Source organism: Mobula hypostoma, chromosome X1 (genome assembly GCF_963921235.1).
Source record: "Mobula hypostoma chromosome X1, sMobHyp1.1, whole genome shotgun sequence".
NCBI lineage: Eukaryota > Metazoa > Chordata > Chondrichthyes > Myliobatiformes > Myliobatidae > Mobula > Mobula hypostoma.
Genome location: NC_086128.1, coordinates 49,767,046 through 49,784,024, shown reverse-complemented (window position 1 = coordinate 49,784,024; position 16,979 = coordinate 49,767,046).

The following is a 16,979-nucleotide window of genomic DNA, read 5'->3' as shown; positions in this document are numbered from 1 at the left end:
AGGCTGGAGGCGGAGACTTGAGGCGAGGTGAGGCGAGGCCGGAGGCCGTAGGCTTGAAGTGAGGCGAGGCTGGAGGCCTGAGGTGAGGTGAGGCTGGAGGCCGGAGACTCGAGGTGAGCCAAGGCCAGAGACTTGAGGCGAGGCTGGAGGCCGGAGGCCGGAGACCTGAGGCGAGGCGGGAGACTTGAGGCAAGTCTGGAGGCCGGGGGCCGGAGACTTGAGGCGGGCGAGGCCGGGGGCCGGAGGTCGGACACTTGAGGCGAGGCGAGGCTGGAGGCTGGAGGCGGAGACTTGAGGTGGGGCGAGGCCGGGGGCCTGAGACTTGAGGCGAGGTGAGGCCGGAGGCCGGAGGCGGAGACTTGGGGCAAGGTGAGGTGAGGCCGGAGGCCGGCTACTTGAGGCGGGCGAGGCCGGGGGCTGGAGGCCGGAGACTCGAGGTGGGGCGAGGCGAGGCTGGAGGTTGGAGACTCGAGGCGAGGCGAGGCGAGACTGGAGGCCAGAGGCGGAGTCTTGAGGTGGGGTGAGGTGAGGCTGAGGCCTGAGGTGAGGTGAGGCCGGGGGCCGGAGACTCGAGGTGAGGCGAGGCTGAAGGACGGAGGCGGAGACTTGAGGTGGGGCGAGGCCGGCGGCCGGAGACTTGAGGTGGGGCGAGGCCCGAGACTTGATTTGAGGCGAGGAGAGGCCGGGGGCTGGAGGCGGAGACTTGAGGAGAGGCGAGGCTGGAAACGGAGACTTGAGTTGAGGCGAGGCCGGAGACCGGAGACTCGAGGTGAGGCGAGGCTGGAGACTTGAGGAGGGGCGAGGCAGGAGGCCGGAGGCGGAGATTTGAGGTGGGGCGAGGCTGGAGACTTGAGGCGGGGCGAGGCCGGAGGCCGGAGACATGAGGTGAGGCGAGACCGGAGGCCGGAGGAAGAGACTTGGGGCAAGGTGAGGCGAGGCTGGAGGCCGGCTACTTAAGGCGGGTGAGGCCGGGGGCTGGAGGCCGGAGACTCGAGGTGGGGCGAGGCGAGGCTGGAGGTTGGAGACTCGAGGCGAGTCGAGGCGAGACTGGAGGCTGGAGGCGGTGACTTGAGGTGGGGCAAGGCCGGGGGCCGGAGACTTGAGGCGAGGCGAGGCCGGAGACCGGAGACTCGAGATGAGGCGAGGCTGGAGACTGGAGGCGGGGTGAGGCCGGAGGCTGGCGGCTTGAGGTGAGGCGAGGCTGGAGGCCTGAGGTGAGGTGAGGCTGGAGGCCGGAGGCCGGAGACCTGAGGCGAGGCGAGGCCGGAGACCGGAGACTCGAGATGAGGCGAGGCTGGAGACTTGAGGTGGGGTGAGGCCGGAGGACTGAGGTGAGGTGAGGCTGGAGGCTGGAGGCCGGAGACCTGAGGCTCGAGGCGAGGCGGGAGACTTGAGGCAAGTCTGGAGGCCGGGGGCCGGAGACTTGAGGCGGGCGAGGCCGGGGGCCGGAGGTCGGACACTTGAGGCGAGGCGAGGCTGGAGGCTGGAGGCGGAGACTTGAGGTGGGGCGAGGCCGGGGGCCTGAGACTTGAGGCGAGGTGAGGCCGGAGGCCGGAGGCGGAGACTTGGGGCAAGGTGAGGCGAGGCCGGAGGCCGGCTACTTGAGGCGGGCGAGGCCGGGGGCTGGAGGCCGGAGACTCGAGGTGGGGCGAGGCGAGGCTGGAGGTTGGAGACTCGAGGCGAGGCGAGGCGAGACTGGAGGCTGGAGGCGGTGACTTGAGGTGGGGCAAGGCCGGGGGCCGGAGACTTGAGGCGAGGCGAGGCCGGAGACCGGAGACTCGAGATGAGGCGAGGCTGGAGACTGGAGGCGGGGTGCGGCCGGAGGCTGGCGGCTTGAGGTGAGGCGAGGCTGGAGGCCTGAGGTGAGGTGAGGCTGGAGGCCGGAGGCCGGAGACCTGAGGCGAGGCGAGGCCGGAGACCGGAGACTCGAGATGAGGCGAGGCTGGAGACTTGAGGTGGGGTGAGGCCGGAGGACTGAGGTGAGGTGAGGCTGGAGGCTGGAGGCCGGAGACCTGAGGTGAGGCGAGGCTGGAGGCCGGAGACTTGAAGCGAGTCTGGAGGCCGGGGGCCGGAGACTCGAGGCGAGGCGAGACTGGAGGCTGGGGGCCGGAGACTTGAGGTGAGGTGAGGCGAGGCCGGAGGCCGTAGGCTTGAAGTGAGGCGAGGCTGGAGGCCTGAGGTGAGGTGAGGCTGGAGGCCGGAGACTCGAGGTGAGCCAAGGCCAGAGACTTGAGGCGAGGCTGGAGGCCGGAGGCCAGAGGCTCGAGGCGAGGCGGGAGACTTGAGGCAAGTCTGGAGGCCGGGGGCCGGAGACTTGAGGCGGGCGAGGCCGGGGGCCGGAGGTCGGACACTTGAGGCGAGGCGAGGCTGGAGGCTGGAGGCGGAGACTTGAGGTGGGGCGAGGCCGGGGGCCTGAGACTTGAGGCGAGGTGAGGCCGGAGGCCGGAGGCGGAGACTTGGGGCAAGGTGAGGCGAGGCCGGAGGCCGGCTACTTGAGGCGGGCGAGGCCGGGGGCTGGAGGCCGGAGACTCGAGGTGGGGCGAGGCGAGGCTGGAGGTTGGAGACTCGAGGCGAGGCGAGGCGAGACTGGAGGCCAGAGGCGGAGACTTGAGGTGGGGTGAGGTGAGGCTGGAGGCCTGAGGTGAGGTGAGGCCGGGGGCCGGAGACTCGAGGTGAGGCGAGGCTGAAGGACGGAGGCGGAGACTTGAGGTGGGGCGAGGCCGGCGGCCGGAGACTTGAGGTGGGGCGAGGCCCGAGACTTGATTTGAGGCGAGGAGAGGCCGGGGGCTGGAGGCGGAGACTTGAGGAGAGGCGAGGCTGGAAACGGAGACTTGAGTTGAGGCGAGGCCGGAGACCGGAGACTCGAGGTGAGGCGAGGCTGGAGACTTGAGGCGGGGCGAGGCCGGAGGCCGGAGGCAGAGACTTGGGGCAAGGTGAGGCGAGGCCGGAGGCCGGCTACTTAAGGCGGGCGAGGCGAGGCTGGAGCTTGGAGACTCGAGGCGAGTCGAGGCGAGACTGGAGGCTGAAGGCGGTGACTTGAGGTGGGGCGAGGCCGGAGGTTGGAGACTTGAGGCGGGCGAGGCTGGGGGCTGGAGGCCGGAGACTCGAGGTGGGGCGAGGCGAGGCTGGAGGTTGGAGACTCGAGGCGAGGCGAGGCAAGACTGGAGGCTGGAGTCGGAGACTTGAGGTGGGGCGAGGCTGGAGGCGGAGACTTGAGGCAAGGCGAGGCCGGAGACCGGAGACTCAAAATGAGGCGAGGCTGGAGACTTGAGGTGGGGTGAGGCCGGAGGCTGGTGGCTTGAGGTGAGGCGAGGCTGGAGGCCTGAGGTGAGGTGAGGCTGGAGGCCGGAGGCCGGAGACCTGAGGCGAGGCGAGGCTGGTGACCGGAGACTCAAGATGAGGCGAGGCTGGAGACTTGAGGCGGGGTGAGGCCGGAGGCTGGTGGCTTGAGGTGAGGCGAGGCTGGAGGCCTGAGGTGAGGCGAGGCTGGAGGCCGGAGGCCGGAGACCTGAGGCGAGGCGAGGCTGGTGACCGGAGACTCAAGATGAGGTGAGGCTGGAGACTTGAGGTGGGGTGAGGCCGGAGGCTGGTGGCTTGAGGTGAGGCGAGGCTGGAGGCCTGAGGTGAGGTGAGGCTGGAGGCCGGAGGCTGGAGACCTGAGGCGAGGCGAGGCCGGAGACCGGAGACTCGAGATGAGGCGAGGCTGGAGACTTGAGGTGGGGTGAGGCCGGAGGCTGGTGGCTTGAGGTGAGGCGAGGCTGGAGGCCTCAGGTGAGGTGAGGCTGGAGGCCGGAGGCCGGAGACCTGAGGTGAGGCTTGGCTGGAGGCCGGAGACTTGAAGCGAATCTGGAGGCCGGGGGCCGGAGATTGAGCCGGGTGAGGCCGGGAGCCGGAGGTCGTACACTCGAGGCGAGGCGAGACTGGAGGCCGGGGGCCGGAGACTTGAGGTGAGGTGAGGCCGGAGGCCGGAGACTTGAGGCGAGGTGAGGTGAGGCCGGAGGCCGGAGACTCGAGGTGAGGCGAGGCTGGAGACCTGAGGTGAGGTGAGGCCGGAGGCCGGAGGCCGGAGACCTGAGGTGAGGTGAGGCCGGAGGCCGGAGACTTGAAGCGAATCTGGAGGCCGGGGGCCGGAGATTGAGCCGGGTGAGGCCGGGAGCCGGAGGTCGTACACTCGAGGCGAGGCGAGACTGGAGGCCGGGGGCCGGAGACTTGAGGTGAGGTGAGGCCGGAGGCCGGAGACTTGAGGCGAGGTGAGGTGAGGCCGGAGGCGGAGACTTGGGGCGAGGCCGGAGGCTGGAGGCTTGAAGTGAGGCGAGGCTGGAGGCCTGAGGTGAGGTGAGGCCGGGGGCCGTAGACTTGAGGCGAGGTGAGGCTGGAGGCCGGGGGCCGTAGACTTGAGGCGAGGTGAGGCCGGAGGCCGGAGGCGGAGACTTGGGGCAAGGTGAGGTGAGGCCGGAGGCCGGCTACTTGCGGCGGGCGAGGCCAGGGGCTGGCGGCCGGAGACTCGAGGTGGGGCGAGGCGAGGCTGGAGGTTGGAGACTCGAGGCGAGGCGAGGCGAGACTGGAAGCCGGAGGCGGAGACTCGAGGCGGGGCAAAGCGAGGCCGGAGGTCGGAGACTTGAGACCTGAGGTGAGGTGAGGCCGGAGGCTGGCTACTTGAAGCGAATCTGGAGGCCGGGGGCCGGAGATTGAGCCGGGTGAGGCCGGGAGCCGGAGGTCGTACACTCGAGGCGAGGCGAGACTGGAGGCCGGGGGCCGGAGACCTGAGGTGAGGCCGGAGGCGGAGACTTGAAGCGAATCTGGAGGCCGGGGGCCGGAGATTGAGCCGGGTGAGGCCGGGAGCCGGAGGCCGGAGACTCGAGGCGAGACTGGAGGCCGGGGGCCGGAGACTTGAGGTGAGGTGAGACTGGAGGCCAGGGGCCGGAGACTTGAGGTGAGGCCGGAGGCCGTAGGCTTGAAGTGAGGCGAGGCAGGAGGCCTGAGGTGAGGCGACGCTGGGGACTTGAGGTGGGGTGAGGCCGGAGGCCGGAGACCTGAGGTGAGGCGAGGCCGGAGGCCGGAGACTTGAAGCGAATCTGGAGGCCGGGGGCCGGAGATTGAGCCGGGTGAGGCCGGGAGCCGGAGGCCGGAGACTCGAGGCGAGGCGAGACTGGAGGCCGGGGGCCGGAGACTTGAGGTGAGGTGAGGCCGGAGGCGGAGACTTGAGGCGAGGTGAGGTGAGGCCGGAGGCCGTAGGCTTGAAGTGAGGCGAGGCTGGAGACCTGAGGTGAGGCGAGGCTGGGGACTTGAGGTGGGGTGAGGCCGGAGGCCGGAGACCTGAGGTGTGGTGAGGCTGGAGGCCGGAGGCCGGAGACCTGAGGTGAGGCGAGGCCGGAGGCCGGAGACTTGAAGCGAATCTGGAGGCCGGGGGCCGGAGATTGAGCCGGGTGAGGCCGGGAGCCGGAGGTCGTACACTCGAGGCGAGGCGAGACTGGAGGCCGGGGGCCGGAGACTTGAGGTGAGGTGAGGCCGGAGGCCGGAGACTTGAGGCGAGGTGAGGTGAGGCCGGAGGCGGAGACTTGGGGCGAGGCCGGAGGCTGGAGGCTTGAAGTGAGGCGAGGCTGGAGGCCTGAGGTGAGGTGAGGCCGGGGGCCGTAGACTTGAGGCGAGGTGAGGCTGGAGGCCGGGGGCCGTAGACTTGAGGCGAGGTGAGGCCGGAGGCCGGAGGCGGAGACTTGGGGCAAGGTGAGGTGAGGCCGGAGGCCGGCTACTTGAGGCGGGCGAGGCCAGGGGCTGGAGGCCGGAGACTCGAGGTGGGGCGAGGCGAGGCTGGAGGTTGGAGACTCGAGGCGAGGCGAGGCGAGACTGGAAGCCGGAGGCGGAGACTCGAGGCGGGGCAAAGCGAGGCCGGAGGTCGGAGACTTGAGACCTGAGGTGAGGTGAGGCCGGAGGCTGGCTACTTGAAGCGAATCTGGAGGCCGGGGGCCGGAGATTGAGCCGGGTGAGGCCGGGAGCCGGAGGTCGTACACTCGAGGCGAGGCGAGACTGGAGGCCGGGGGCCGGAGACCTGAGGTGAGGCCGGAGGCGGAGACTTGAAGCGAATCTGGAGGCCGGGGGCCGGAGATTGAGCCGGGTGAGGCCGGGAGCCGGAGGCCGGAGACTCGAGGCGAGACTGGAGGCCGGGGGCCGGAGACTTGAGGTGAGGTGAGACTGGAGGCCAGGGGCCGGAGACTTGAGGTGAGGCCGGAGGCCGTAGGCTTGAAGTGAGGCGAGGCAGGAGGCCTGAGGTGAGGCGACGCTGGGGACTTGAGGTGGGGTGAGGCCGGAGGCCGGAGACCTGAGGTGAGGCGAGGCCGGAGGCCGGAGACTTGAAGCGAATCTGGAGGCCGGGGGCCGGAGATTGAGCCGGGTGAGGCCGGGAGCCGGAGGCCGGAGACTCGAGGCGAGGCGAGACTGGAGGCCGGGGGCCGGAGACTTGAGGTGAGGTGAGGCCGGAGGCGGAGACTTGAGGCGAGGTGAGGTGAGGCCGGAGGCCGGAGACTCGAGGTGAGGCGAGGCTGGAGACCTGAGGTGAGGCGAGGCTGGGGACTTGAGGTGGGGTGAGGCCGGAGGCCGTAGGCTTGAAGTGAGGCGAGGCCGGAGACCTGAGGTGAGGCGAGGCCGGAGGCCGGAGGCAGGAGACCTGAGGTGAGGCGAGGCTGGGGACTTGAGGTGGGGTGAGGCCGGAGGCCGGAGACCTGAGGTGTGGTGAGGCTGGAGGCCGGAGGCCGGAGACCTGAGGTGAGGCGAGGCCGGAGGCCGGAGACTTGAAGCGAATCTGGAGGCCGGGGGCCGGAGATTGAGCCGGGTGAGGCCGGGAGCCGGAGGTCGTACACTCGAGGCGAGGCGAGACTGGAGGCCGGGGGCCGGAGACCTGAGGTGAGGCGAGGCTGGGGACTTGAGGTGGGGTGAGGCCGGAGGCCGGAGACCTGAGGTGAGGTGAGGCCGGAGGCCGGAGGCCGGAGACCTGAGGTGAGGCGAGGCCGGAGGCCGGAGACTTGAAGCGAATCTGGAGGCCGGGGGCCGGAGATTGAGCCGGGTGAGGCCGGGAGCCGGAGGCCGGAGACTCGAGGCGAGGTGAGACTGGAGGCCGGGGGCCGGAGACTTGAGGTGAGGTGAGGCCGGAGGCGGAGACTTGAGGTGAGGCGAGGCTGGAGACCTGAGGTGAGGTGAGGCTGGAGGCCGGAGGCCGGAGACCTGAGGTGAGGTGAGGCCGGAGGCCGGAGACTTGAGGCGAGGTGAGGTGAGGCCGGAGGCCGGAGACTCGAGGTGAGGCGAGGCTGGAGACCTGAGGTGAGGTGAGGCCGGAGGCCGGAGGCCGGAGACCTGAGGTGAGGTGAGGCCGGAGGCCGGAGACTTGAAGCGAATCTGGAGGCCGGGGGCCGGAGATTGAGCCGGGTGAGGCCGGGAGCCGGAGGTCGTACACTCGAGGCGAGGCGAGACTGGAGGCCGGGGGCCGGAGACTTGAGGTGAGGTGAGGCCGGAGGCCGGAGACTTGAGGCGAGGTGAGGTGAGGCCGGAGGCGGAGACTTGGGGCGAGGCCGGAGGCTGGAGGCTTGAAGTGAGGCGCGGCTGGAGGCCTGAGGTGAGGTGAGGCTGGAGGCCGGAGGCCGGAGACCTGAGGCGAGGCGAGGCCGGAGACCGGAGACTCGAGATGAGGCGAGGCTGGAGACTTGAGGTGGGGTGAGGCCGGAGGCTGGCGGCTTGAGGTGAGGCGAAGCTGGAGGCCGGAGACTCGAGGCGAGGCGAGACTGGAGGCCAGAGGCGGAGACTTGAGGTGGGGCGAGGCTGGGGGCCGGAACTTGAGGTGAGGCGAGGCCGGAGGCGGAGATTTGAGGCGAGGTGAGGTGAGGCCGGGGGCCAGAGACTCGAGGTGAGGCGAGGCTGGAGGCCGGAGGCGGAGACTTGAGGTGGGGCGAGGTCGGGGGCCGGAGACTTGAGGCGGGCGAGGCCGGGGGCCGGAGGTCTGAGACTCGAGGCGAGGCGAGGCGAGGCTGGAGGCCGGAGACTCGAGGCGAGGCGAGACTGCAGGCCGGAGGCGGAGACTTGAGGTGAGGCTGGAGGCCGGAGGCCGGAGACCTGAGGCGAGGCGAGGCCGGAGACCGGAGACTCGAGATGAGGCGAGGCTGGAGACTTGAGGTGGGGTGAGGCCGGAGGACTGAGGTGAGGTGAGGCTGGGGACTTGAGGTGGGGTGAGGCCGGAGGCCGGAGACTTGAGGCGAGGTGAGGTGAGGCCGGAGGCCGTAGGCTTGAAGTGAGGCGAGGCAGGAGGCCTGAGGTGAGGCGAGGCTGGGGACTTGAGGTGGGGTGAGGCCGGAGGCGGAGACTTGAGGTGAGGCCGGAGGGCGTAGGCTTGAAGTGAGGCGAGGCAGGAGGCCTGAGGTGAGGCGAGGCTGGGGACTTGAGGTGGGGTGAGGCCGGAGGCCGGAGACTTGAGGTGAGGTGAGGTGAGGCCGGAGGCCGGAGGCCGGAGACCTGAGGTGAGGCGAGGCCGGAGGCCGGAGACTTGAAGCGAATCTGGAGGCCGGGGGCCGGAGATTGAGCCGGGTGAGGCCGGGAGCCGGAGGCCGGAGACTCGAGGCGAGGCGAGACTGGAGGCCGGGGGCCGCAGACTTGAGGTGAGGTGAGGCCGGAGGCGGGAGACCTGAGGTGAGGTGAGGCCGGAGGCCGGAGGCCGGAGACCTGAGGTGAGGCGAGGCTGGAGGCCGGAGACTTGAAGCGAATCTGGAGGCCGGGGGCCGGAGATTGAGCCGGGTGAGGCCGGGAGCCGGAGGCCGGAGACTCGAGGCGAGGCGAGACTGGAGGCCGGGGGCCGGAGACTTGAGGTGAGGTGAGGCCGGAGGCGGAGACTTGAGGTGGGGCGAGGCCGGAGACTTGATTTGAGGCGAGGCGAGGCCGGGGGCTGGAGGCGGAGACTTGAGGAGAGGCGAGGCTGGAAACGGAGACTTGAGTTGAGGCGAGGCCGGAGACCGGAGACTCGAGGTGATGCAAGGCTGGAGACTTGAGGCGGGGCGAGGCCAGAGGCCGGAGACATGAGGTGAGGCGAGGCCGGAGGCAGAGACTTGGGACAAGGTGAGGAGAGGCTGGAGGCTGGCTACTTAAGGCGGGCGAGGCCGGGGGCCGGAGGTCGGACACTCGAGGCGAGGCGAGACTGGAGGCCAGAGGCGGAGACTTGAGGTGGGGCGAGGCTGGGGGCTGGAACTTGAGGTGAGGTGAGGCCGGAGGTGGAGACATGAGGTGAGGCGAGGCTGGGGCCGGAGACTTGAGGTGGGGCGAGGCCAGAAACTTGATTTGAGGCCAGGAGAGGCCGGGGGCTGGAGGCGGAGACTTGAGGAGAGGCGAGGCTGGAAACGGAGACTTGAGTTGAGGCGAGGCCGGAGACCGGAGACTCGAGGTGAGGCGAGGCTGGAGACTTGAGGCGGGGCGAGGCCAGAGGCCGGAGACATGAGGTGAGGCGAGGCCGGAGGCAGAGACTTGGGACAAGGTGAGGAGAGGCTGGAGGCTGGCTACTTAAGGCGGGCGAGGCCGGGGGCCGGAGGTCGGACACTCGAGGCGAGGCGAGACTGGAGGCCAGAGGCGGAGACTTGAGGTGGGGCGAGGCTGGGGGCTGGAACTTGAGGTGAGGTGAGGCCGGAGGTGGAGACATGAGGCGAGGCGAGGCTGGGGCCGGAGACTTGAGGTGGGGCGAGGCCAGAAACTTGATTTGAGGCCAGGAGAGGCCGGGGGCTGGAGGCGGAGACTTGAGGAGAGGCGAGGCTGGAAACGGAGACTTGAGTTGAGGCGAGGCCGGAGACCGGAGACTCGAGGTGAGGCGAGGCTGGAGACTTGAGGCGGGGCGAGGCCGGAGGACGGAGACATGAGGTGAGGCGAGGCCGGAGGCTGGAGGCAGAGATTTGGGGCAAGGTGAGGCGAGGCCGGAGGCCGGCTACTTGAGGCGGGCGAGGCCGGGGGCTTGAGGCCGGAGACTCGAGGTGGGGCGAGGCGAGGCTGGAGGTTGGAGAGTCGAGGTGAGGCGAGGCGAGACTGGAGGCCGGAGGCAGAGACTCAAGGTGGGGCAAGGCGAGGCCGGAGGTCGGAGACTTGAGGTGAGGCGAGGTGAGTCTGGAGGCTGGGGGCCGGAGACTTGAGGCGGGCGAGGCCGGGGGCCGGAGGTCGGAGACTCGAGGCGAGGCGAGGCGAGGCTGGAGGCCGGAGACTTGAGGCGAGGCGAGACTGGAGGCCGGAGGCGGAGATTTGAGGTGGGGCGAGGCTGGAGACTTGAGGCGGGGCGAGGCCGGAGGCCGGAGACATGAGGTGAGGCGAGACCGGAGGCCGGAGGCAGAGATTTGGGGCAAGGTGAGGCGAGGCCGGAGGCCGGCTACTTAAGGCGGGCGAGGCTGGGGGCTGGAGGCCGGAGACTCGAGGTGGGGGCGAGGCGAGGCTGGAGGTTGGAGGCTCGAGGCGAGGCCGGTGACTTGAGGCAAGTCTGGAGGCCAGGGGCCGGAGACTTGAGGCGGGCGAGGCAGGGGGCCGGAGGTCGGACACTCGAGGCGAGGCGAGGCTGGAGGCCGGAGGCGGAGACGTGAGGTGGGGCGAGGCCGGGGGCCGTAGACTCGAGGTGAGGCGAGGCTGGAGGCCGGAGGCGGAGACTTGAGGTGGGGCAAGGCCAGGGGCCGGAGACTTGAGGTGGGGCGAGGCTGGAGACTTGAAGCGGGGTGAGGCCGGAGGCTGGCGGCTTGAAGTGAGGCGAGGCTGGAGGCCTGAGGTGAGGTGAGGCTGGAGGCCGGAGGCCGGAGACCTGAGGCGAGGCGAGGCTGGAGACCGGAGACTCGAGGTGAGGCGAGGCTGGAGACTTGAAGCGGGGTGAGGCCGGAGGCTGGCGGCTTGAGGTGAGGCGAGGCTGGAGGCCTGAGGTGAGGTGAGGCTGGAGGCCGGAGGCCGGAGACCTGAGGCGAGGCGAGGCCGGAGGCCGGAGACTCGAGGCGAGGCGAGACTGGAGGCCGTGGGCCAGAGACTTGAGGTGAGGCGAGGCCGGAGGGCGTAGGCTTGAAGTGAGGCGAGGCAGGAGGCCTGAGACTTGAGGCGAGGCGATGCTGGAGACCGGAGACTCGAGATGAGGTGAGGCTGGAGACTTGAGGTGGGGTGAGGCCGGAGGCTGGTGGCTTGAGGTGAGGCGAGGCTGGAGGCCGGAGACTTGAGGCGAGGCGATGCTGGAGACCGGAGACTCGAGATGAGGTGAGGCTGGAGACTTGAGGTGGGGTGAGGCCGGAGGCTGGTGGCTTGAGGTGAGGCGAGGCTGGAGGCCTGAGGTGAGGTGAGGCTGGAGGCCGGAGGCCGGAGACCTGAGGCGAGGCGATGCTGGAGACCGGAGACTCGAGATGAGGTGAGGCTGGAGACTTGAGGTGGGGTGAGGCCGGAGGCTGGTGGCTTGAGGTGAGGCGAGGCTGGAGGCCTCAGGTGAGGTGAGGCTGGAGGCCGGAGGCCGGAGACCTGAGGTGAGGCGAGGCTGGAGGCCGGAGACTTGAAGCGAATCTGGAGGCCGGGGGCCGGAGATTGAGCCGGGTGAGGCCGGGAGCCGGAGGCCGGAGACTCGAGGCGAGGTGAGACTGGAGGCCGGGGGCCGGAGACTTGAGGTGAGGTGAGGCCGGAGGCAGAGACTTGAGGCGAGGCCGGAGGGCGTAGGCTTGAAGTGAGGCGAGGCAGGAGGCCTGAGGTGAGGTGAGGCTGGAGGCCGGAGACTCGAGGTGAGCCAAGGCCAGAGACTTGAGGCGAGGCTGGAGGCTGGAGGCCAGAGGCTCGAGGCGAGGCCGGAGACTTGAGGCAAGTCTGGAGGCCGGGGGCCGGAGACTTGAGGCGGGCGAGACCGGGGGCCGGAGGTCGGACACTCGAGGCGAGGCGAGGCTGGAGGCCGGAGGCGGAGACTTGAGGTGGGGCGAGGCCGGGGGCCGTAGACTTGAGGCGAGGCGAGGCCGGAGGCCGGAGGCGGAGACTTGGGGCAAGGTGAGGCGAGGCCGGAGGCCGGCTACTTGAGGCGGGCGAGGCCGGGGGCTTGAGGCCGGAGACTCGAGGTGGGGTGAGGCTGGAGACTTGAGGTGGGGTGAGGCCGGAGGCTGGTGGCTTGAGGTGAGGCGAGGCTGGAGGCCTCAGGTGAGGTGAGGCTGGAGGCCGGAGGCCGGAGACCTGAGGTGAGGCGAGGCTGGAGGCCGGAGACTTGAAGCGAATCTGGAGGCCGGGGGCCGGAGATTGAGCCGGGTGAGGCCGGGAGCCGGAGGCCGGAGACTCGAGGCGAGGTGAGACTGGAGGCCGGGGGCCGGAGACTTGAGGTGAGGTGAGGCCGGAGGCAGAGACTTGAGGCGAGGCCGGAGGGCGTAGGCTTGAAGTGAGGCGAGGCAGGAGGCCTGAGGTGAGGTGAGGCTGGAGGCCGGAGACTCGAGGTGAGCCAAGGCCAGAGACTTGAGGCGAGGCTGGAGGCTGGAGGCCAGAGGCTCGAGGCGAGGCCGGAGACTTGAGGCAAGTCTGGAGGCCGGGGGCCGGAGACTTGAGGCGGGCGAGACCGGGGGCCGGAGGTCGGACACTCGAGGCGAGGCGAGGCTGGAGGCCGGAGGCGGAGACTTGAGGTGGGGCGAGGCCGGGGGCCGTAGACTTGAGGCGAGGCGAGGCCGGAGGCCGGAGGCGGAGACTTGGGGCAAGGTGAGGCGAGGCCGGAGGCCGGCTACTTGAGGCGGGCGAGGCCGGGGGCTTGAGGCCGGAGACTCGAGGTGGGGCGAGGCGAGGCTGGAGGTTGGAGAGTCGAGGTGAGGCGAGGCGAGACTGGAGGCCGGAGGCAGAGACTCAAGGTGGGGCAAGGCGAGGCCGGAGGTCGGAGACTTGAGGTGAGGCGAGGTGAGTCTGGAGGCTGGGGGCCGGAGACTTGAGGCGGGCGAGGCCGGGGGCCGGAGGTCGGAGACTCGAGGCGAGGCGAGGCGAGGCTGGAGGCCGGAGACTTGAGGCGAGGCGAGACTGGAGGCCGGAGGCGGAGATTTGAGGTGGGGCGAGGCTGGAGACTTGAGGCGGGGCGAGGCCGGAGGCTGGAGACATGAGGTGAGGCGAGACCGGAGGCCGGAGGAAGAGACTTGGGGCAAGGTGAGGCGAGGCCGGAGGCCGGCTACTTAAGGCGGGTGAGGCTGGGGGCTGGAGGCCGGAGACTCGAGGTGGGGCGAGGCGAGGCTGGAGGTTGGAGACTCGAGGCGAGTCGAGGCGAGACTGGAGGCTGGAGGCGGTGACTTGAGGTGGGGCAAGGCCGGGGGCCGGAGACTTGAGGCGAGGCGAGGCCGGAGACCGGAGACTCGAGATGAGGCGAGGCTGGAGACTGGAGGCGGGGTGAGGCCGGAGGTTGGCGGCTTGAGGTGAGGCGAGGCTGGAGGCCTGAGGTGAGGTGAGGCTGGAGGCCGGAGGCCGGAGACCTGAGGCGAGGCGAGGCCGGAGACCGGAGACTCGAGATGAGGCGAGGCTGGAGACTTGAGGTGGGGTGAGGCCGGAGGACTGAGGTGAGGTGAGGCTGGAGGCTGGAGGCCGGAGACCTGAGGCGAGGCGAGGCTGGAGGCCGGAGACTTGAAGCGAGTCTGGAGGCCGGGGGCCGGAGACTCGAGGCGAGGGGAGACTGGAGGCTGGGGGCCGGAGACTTGAGGTGAGGTGAGGCTGGAGGCGGAGACTTGAGGCGAGGTGAGGCGAGGCCGGAGGCCGTAGGCTTGAAGTGAGGCGAGGCTGGAGGCCTGAGGTGAGGTGAGGCTGGAGGCCGGAGACTCGAGGTGAGCCAAGGCCAGAGACTTGAGGCGAGGCGGGAGACTTGAGGCAAGTCTGGAGGCCGGGGGCCGGAGACTTGAGGCGGGCGAGGCCGGGGGCCGGAGGTCGGACACTTGAGGCGAGGCGAGGCTGGAGGCTGGAGGCGGAGACTTGAGGTGGGGCGAGGCCGGGGGCCTGAGACTTGAGGCGAGGTGAGGCCGGAGGCCGGAGGCGGAGACTTGGGGCAAGGTGAGGCGAGGCCGGAGGCCGGCTACTTGAGGCGGGCGAGGCCGGGGGCTGGAGGCCGGAGACTCGAGGCGAGGCGAGGCGAGACTGGAGGCCAGAGGCGGAGACTTGAGGTGGGGTGAGGTGAGGCTGGAGGCCTGAGGTGAGGTGAGGCCGGGGGCCGGAGACTCGAGGTGAGGCGAGGCTGAAGGACGGAGGCGGAGACTTGAGGTGGGGCGAGGCCGGCGGCCGGAGACTTGAGGTGGGGCGAGGCCCGAGACTTGATTTGAGGTGAGGAGAGGCCGGGGGCTGGAGGCGGAGACTTGAGGAGAGGCGAGGCTGGAAACGGAGACTTGAGTTGAGGCGAGGCCGGAGACCGGAGACTCGAGGTGAGGCGAGGCTGGAGACTTGAGGCGGGGCGAGGCCGGAGGCCGGAGGCAGAGACTTGGGGCAAGGTGAGGCGAGGCCGGAGGCCGGCTACTTAAGGCGGGCGAGGCGAGGCTGGAGCTTGGAGACTCGAGGCGAGTCGAGGCGAGACTGGAGGCTGAAGGCGGTGACTTGAGGTGGGGCGAGGCCGGAGGTTGGAGACTTGAGGCGGGCGAGGCTGGGGGCTGGAGGCCGGAGACTCGAGGTGGGGCGAGGCGAGGCTGGAGGTTGGAGACTCGAGGCGAGGCGAGGCGAGACTGGAGGCTGGAGTCGGAGACTTGAGGTGGGGCGAGGCTGGAGGCGGAGACTTGAGGCGAGGCGAAGCCGGAGACCGGAGACTCAAAATGAGGCGAGGCTGGAGACTTGAGGTGGGGTGAGGCCGGAGGCTGGCGGCTTGAGGTGAGGCGAGGCTGGAGGCCTGAGGTGAGGTGAGGCTGGAGGCCGGAGGCCGGAGACCTGAGGCGAGGCGAGGCTGGTGACCAGAGACTCAAGATGAGGCGAGGCTGGAGACTTGAGGCGGGGTGAGGCCGGAGGCTGGTGGCTTGAGGTGAGGCGAGGCTGGAGGCCTGAGGTGAGGCGAGGCTGGAGGCCGGAGGCCGGAGACCTGAGGCGAGGCGAGGCTGGTGACCGGAGACTCAAGATGAGGTGAGGCTGGAGACTTGAGGTGGGGTGAGGCCGGAGGCTGGTGGCTTGAGGTGAGGCGAGGCTGGAGGCCTGAGGTGAGGTGAGGCTGGAGGCCGGAGGCTGGAGACCTGAGGCGAGGCGAGGCCGGAGACCGGAGACTCGAGATGAGGCGAGGCTGGAGACTTGAGGTGGGGTGAGGCCGGAGGCTGGCGGCTTGAGGTGAGGCAAGGTTGGAGACCTGAGGCGAGGCGAGGTTGGAGGCCGGCGACTCGAGATGAGGCGAGGCTGGAGACTTGAGGCGGGGTGAGGCTGGAGGCTGGAGGTCGGAGACTCGAGGCGAGGTGAGGCGAGGCCGGAGGCCGTAGGCTTGAAGTGAGTCGAGGCTGGAGGCCTGAGGTGAGGTGAGGCAAGGCCGGAGACTTGAGGCGAGGCTGGAGGCCTGAGGCGAGGCGAGGCAAGGCCGGAGGCCGGAGACTTGAAGCGAGTCTGGAGGCCGGGTGCCGGAGACTTGAGGCGGGCGAGGCCGGGGGCCGGAGGTCGGAGACTTGAGGCGAGGCGAGGCGAGGCTGGAGGCCGGAGACTCGAGGCGAGGCGAGACTGGAGGCCAGAGGCGGAGACTTGAGGTGGGGCGAGGCTGGGGGCCGGAACTTGAGGTGAGGCGAGTCCGGAGGCGGAGACTTGAGGCGAGGTGAGGCGAGGCCGGAGGCCTGAGGTGAGGTGAGGCCGTGGGCCGGAGACTCGAGGTGAGGCGAGGCTGGAGGACGGAGGCGGAAACTTGAGGTGGGGCGAGGCCGGGGCCGGAGACTTGAGGTGGGGCGAGGCCGGAGACTTGATTAGAGTCGAGGAGAGGCTGGGGGCTGGAGGCGGAGACTTGAGGAGAGGCGAGGCTGGAAACGGAGACTTGAGTTGAGGCGAGGCCGGAGACCGGAGACTCGAGGTGAGGCGAGGCTGGAGACTTGAGGCGGGGCGAGGCCGGAGACATAAGGTGAGGCGAGGCCGGAGGCAGAGACTGGGGGCAAGGTGAGGCGAGGCCGGAGGCCGGCTACTTAAGGCGGGTGAGGCCGGAGAATCGAGGTGGGGCGAGGCGAGGCTGGAGGTTGGAGACTCGAGGCGAGGTGAGGCGAGACTGGAGGCTGGAGGCGGAGACTTGAGGTGGGGCGAGGTCGGGGGCCGGAGACTTGAGGCGAGGCGAGGCCAGAGACCGGAGACTCGAGATGAGGCGAGGCTGGAGACTTGAGGTGGGGTGAGGCCGGAGGCTGGCGGCTTGAGGTGAGGCGAGGCTGGAGGCCTGAGGTGAGGTGAGGCTGGAGGCCGGAGGCCGGAGACCTGAGGCGAGGCGAGGCTGGAGACCGGAGACTCGAGATGAGGTGAGGCTGGAGACTTGAGGTGGGGTGAGGCCGGAGGCGGAGACTTGAGGCGAGGCCGGAGGCCGTAGGCTTGAATTGAGGCGAGACTGGAGGCCGTGGGCCAGACACTTGAGGTGAGGTGAGGCCGGAGGCGGAGATTTGAGGCGAGGTGAGGCGAGGCCGGAGGCCGTAGGCTTGAAGTGAGGCGAGGCTGGAGGCCTGAGGTGAGGTGAGGCTGGAGGCCGGAGACTTGAGGTGAGCCAAGGCCAGAGACTTGAGGCGAGGCTGGAGGCCGGAGACTTGAAGCGAGTCTGGAGGCCGGGGACCGGAGATTGAGCCGGGTGAGGCCGGGAGCCGGAGGCCGGAGACTCAAGGCGAGGCGAGACTGGAGGCCGGGGGCCGGACAATTGAGGCGAGGCTGGAGGCCGGAGTTTTGAGGCGAGGCGAGGCCAGAGGTCGGAGACTTGAGGCAGGGTGAGGCCGGAGGCCGGAGACTCGAGACGGGGCGAGGCCAGAAACTTGAGTTGAGGCGGGGCGAGGCCGGAGGCTGGAGACCTGAGGCGAGGTGAGGCCGGAGGCCGGATACTTGAGGCGAGGCCA